At 39.1% G+C, this 4,676-nt stretch overlaps 1 non-coding gene across 1 annotated transcript; it reads left to right on the top strand.

The window, feature by feature from the left end:
- Positions 1-670: 670 nt before the first annotated feature.
- On the top strand, positions 671-799 carry LOC111826948. The gene has a single exon (XR_002830396.1). It is a non-coding gene; the product is annotated as a small nucleolar RNA SNORA18 (small nucleolar RNA).
- The last annotated feature ends 3,877 nt before the right edge of the window (positions 800-4,676 follow it).

The following is a 4,676-nucleotide window of genomic DNA, read 5'->3' as shown; positions in this document are numbered from 1 at the left end:
AAAAACTCTAAAGATGATGAAAAAGAAAAGTGGTCTTTAATGATATCTTTGAACTTCTCATTTAACTAACCCTGGAAGTCCTCTCCCTCAAGACTTAGAACAGTGTCTGGTGAATATTAGACACTTAACAAACATCTATTGAATGAATAAATGAATAATTTTAACTTTCCAAATTTGTCATCATAGAAAATGAGAAAAGTATCTATCAAAGCTATATGACCTAGCAATTCCACTCCTAGGTATGTTACAAGAGAGATGAGTGTTATGTGTCCACCATAGACATGTGGAAACATTTTTATAGTAGCTCCAAACTGGAAACAACTCAAATGTCCATAAACTGGATAATGAATAAATAAATGTCAGATATTCACATATTGCAATACTACATCTCTTATATAAAAGGCCCATGGCTGTCATGACCAAACAAGTAGTGGCTCTCACGGCAGGCGGGATGGGGCATGAGCTACTAGCGGCGGAGAGCTATGAGTGGCAGAGAGCTACAAGCAGCGGAGGGCTATGAGCAGCTGAGGGCGGGGCAGTGAGCTATGAGCAGTGATGGGCGGGGCAGCCAGCTGAGGCAAGTGGAAGGGAGCTACTTGTGCACGATTTCATGCACTCTGGGCCTCTAGCAACAATATAAAAGGACAGACTATTAATATTCACATTAGCAGTTGAGGTCTATCCCAATGGGTCTTTTTCTGTAGACCTACATCGTTGGAAACACCTCAGAATAAATAGGTAGCTTCCTTTACTCACAGAACTATGTGTTAAATCTGTGGGAAGCAACTACAAGACAGCTGCTAAAACTGTGAAAGACCTAATAATCTAATGTTTTTAATCTTAGGTATTTATGTATCCTGAAGATCTGTCCTTTTCTAGGGAGTGATAGCTTAGGAATGAAGATAATTTGAACTTACTCATGTTTAGAGGGTGTCTGAAACTTAAAAACTGGGCAGATCCATCTACTCAGACCCTAACCATGGCCCTGAAGTAAATTGCTTAAAGAAATTGGGTCCCAATGATTATAGGAGGAGAGTTTTTGAAGTATGTCCATATTCAAGTGTAGATCAAAGAAGCTCAACTAAAAGAATTGTGGACTGACTGAAATGACAACTGGATTGGGCAAAAAGGGGATTAAGACTCAAACTCGGGAGGAACTAAGGCAGTGGAAGGACTCAGAGCATGTGATATTTCTTAAATAAAAATTTATTAACTTGCCGAAACCGGTTTGGCTCGGTGGATAGAGCGTCAGCCCGCGGACTGAAAGGTCCCGGGTTCGATTCCGGTCAAGGGCATGTACCTGGGTTGCGGGCACATCCCCAGTAGGAGATGTGCAGGAGGAAGCTGATCAATGCTTCTCTCTCATCGATGTTTCTAACTCTCTATCTCTCTCCCTTCCTCTCTGTAAAAAATCAATAAAATATATTTTTTTAAAAAAATTTATTAACTTTAAATAATTGTGCCTATGTTACAAATAATAAAAACCCTTTATACTTAAAAAAATATATTCACATTAGCATAGACAAATCTCACAGACATAATATTCAGCAAAAAACAACATGCACACAAACTACATACCATTTGATTTCGTTAAAGTTCAAGAACAGGAAAAACGAATCCATGGTGATACAAGTCAGTGGTGGCCTTTGTGACAGGGGGCTGGTTATTGAGGGGATAGGGCCTGAGGGACTCTCCTGGAGTTATGTGACTCAGAAATACTCTCCTGGAGTGTGGATTTTTCTATCAAAAGTGCCTAAATAGAGCAGAAAAGACTTTATGTACTAGTATAAGGATAGTCATTGCAGAATTTAAATTAGTGAAAAACTGGAAACAACCTAATTATTCAACAGCATATAATTAAGCACATTATAATACACATATTCAATAGAATATTATGCAGCCATTAAAAAGTATGCTCACAAAAGCTGATGATATAATGTTCAATGAGGTAAAATGGAATTAAAATTGCAAATACTTTAAGAATACAACCATGAAAAAAAAATTTAAGCCTGTAGAAAGAAAAAGCCTGAGAGAGTTTGTATGTAAAGACAATTATCAGTGTCTGCTTCTGAAGAATGTGATTCAGCAAGTGGTTGTAGGAGTTGGGATGTGTGTGGGAGTGGGGAGCAGGGAAGTGGGCCAGTAGGAAGCAGACAGGGACTTTCATTTTTTGTTTTATGAACTCTGTATTTGACTTTTTTTTTTTACAATGAATATGCATAATTTTATGATAAAAATTTTAATTCATTAAAAACAACTGGAAGGAAATTTATAAAATGTTAACAATGCTTGTCTTTGGATAATGGGATTTGGGAGATTTTTTAAATGATTTCTTTCACTTTTCTATAGTTTCAGATTCCTATGATGAGTACATGTCTTTAAAAATTATACATATATATATATATATATATATATATATATATATATATATATAGTTTGTTTGTTAATCCTCACCCGAGGATATTTTTCCATTGATTTTTAGAGAGAGTAGAAGGGAGAGGGAGAGACAGAGAGAAACATTGATGTGAGAGAGACACATTAATAGGTTGCTTCCTGCACCCACCTGACCAAGGTACATGCCCTTGACTAGAATTGAACCCGGGACCCTTCAGTCTGCGGGCCAACACTCTATCCACTGAGCCAAACTGGCTAGGGCTTAATATATTTCTATTGATTTCAGAGAGGAAGGGAGAGGGAGAGAGAAATAGAAACATCAATGATGAGAGAGAATCATTGATCAGCTGCTTCCTGCACCCCCTACTGAGGATCAAGTCTGCAACTCAGGCAAGTGCCCTGACTGGGTATTGAACCGTGCCCTCCTGGTTCAAAGGTCGATGCTCAACCACTCAGCCATGATGGCCAGGCAGCACATGTTTTGTTTTTTTGTATATTTTTTTATTGTTGATAGTATTACAGATATGTCCCCCCATTTACCCTCTTCTTCCAAGCCTCTACCCCCTCCCCCAGGTCTTCACTACCCTATTCCCCTTGTCCATGGGCTATGCATATAAGTATATAAATTCTTTGGTTTATCTTTTCTCATCCCCACAACCTCACATCGAGGTTTGTCAGTCTGTTCCATGCCCTCATGTCTTTATATCTGAAAAAAACTTACTTCAATGAGATGATACATTTGAAAGCACACTGTAACCCGTGAAGTGCTTCCGTTATAAAAGTGGTTGTGTTACTGTTGTGAAACAGTGGATGTTGGCAATGCCATTTGTCAGGGCAGAGGGCAGGTCCTCTATCCAGCCACCCAAGGGCTCAAGTTTTGCCTTGGCTGCCACCTTTGGAAGGTAGGAGGGAAGCTAAGCAAACACCACCTACACACTTAGAACAAGTGTAAATGCTTGAGAGTTTTTCTGGTAAACCCGCAGATGTTAGATTAGAAAAGTATTTCTTGTGGTTGTGCTTCTCAGCCCAGGCTACACATTAGAATCACCTGGGGAAGTTTCTTATACTCTCCCATCCCCAGAGATCAGAATTCAATTGCTTGGGACGAGGCCCAGGCAGGAGTATTTTTAAGACATTTCCCAGTTAATGGTAATAACCAGAGTGTTGAGTGATGCCTTTGAGTGATTCTGTGGATGAGTTCTCTATGTCATGTGCAGGCAAAAGTTCCAAAACTCCTCTTGAAAGTTTAACTCTCTAACCAAAAATCAGGTAAAACACTGTTTTCCTCAAACCAAACTGAGTTTTTGGTGTGGTGTTTTTAAGTAAGAATTTTATATATATATATCTTTTTATTGATTTTAGAAAGAGATAGAAACATCAATGATGAGAATCACTGTTTGGCTGCATCCTGCATGCCCCCTACTGGGGATCAAGCCCACAACTCAGGCATGTTGCCCTGGCCAAAATCGAACCGTGACTCCTGGTTCATGGGTCAATACTGAACCACTGAGCCACACTGGCTGGGCTTAAGTAAGAATTTTAATCACCACTCCTATATTTATAGTTTACACAGTGTACTCATGAAGATAATCTCATTTGATGATCTCATTGAACTGTATGTACACTGCTAAGAGGTGTAACCACCTAGACACTTCTGGGAGGTAAGTAGGCAGAAATCATTATTTACATTTTTCCCAGGAGAGAATTGAGAGGGAAGAGTTCATTAGTTTCCCAAGACCAAATAACAGCAAACTTGAACTCGAGTACTCCATTCTTCAACTATAAAGATCTCATTATGAGAATTGGCTTATATCTTTGAGTCACCAATGATACTGCACTAGGACAAAAGATTTAAAAAATTATCTTGCCTGCCTTTTTTCCCACTGTACCTTCAGAACCTAGAAAGCAAAGTGAACATATTTTGTGTCTGTATTATGCATGAAATTGTGCCACCCTATAATACTGCCAAGGACAGGCCTGGACACATAAGTAGATATTTAATGAAAGAATGAATGACTATATCCTCCAAGATAACATTACCCCCATTTGTCTAAGTCCTTTCAGGCTGCTATAATAAAATACTGCAGCCTGAATGGCTTATAAACAACAGGCACTTATTTCTCACAGTTCTGGAGGATGGGAAGTTCAAGATCAAGGCGCCTACAAATTCAATGTCTGCCAAAGGCCCACTTTCTGGTTCATAGACAAAAGTCTACTCCGTGTAACCTCACAGGACAGAAGGGATGATGATCTCTCTGGGATCTCATTTATAAGGGCACTAA

Source organism: Myotis lucifugus, unplaced genomic scaffold (assembly GCF_000147115.1).
Source record: "Myotis lucifugus unplaced genomic scaffold, Myoluc2.0 scaffold_112, whole genome shotgun sequence".
In the NCBI taxonomy this organism is placed as follows: domain Eukaryota; kingdom Metazoa; phylum Chordata; class Mammalia; order Chiroptera; family Vespertilionidae; genus Myotis; species Myotis lucifugus.
The sequence above is the reverse complement of the archived record's forward strand: the minus strand, read 5'-3'. Positions and strand labels throughout refer to the sequence as shown.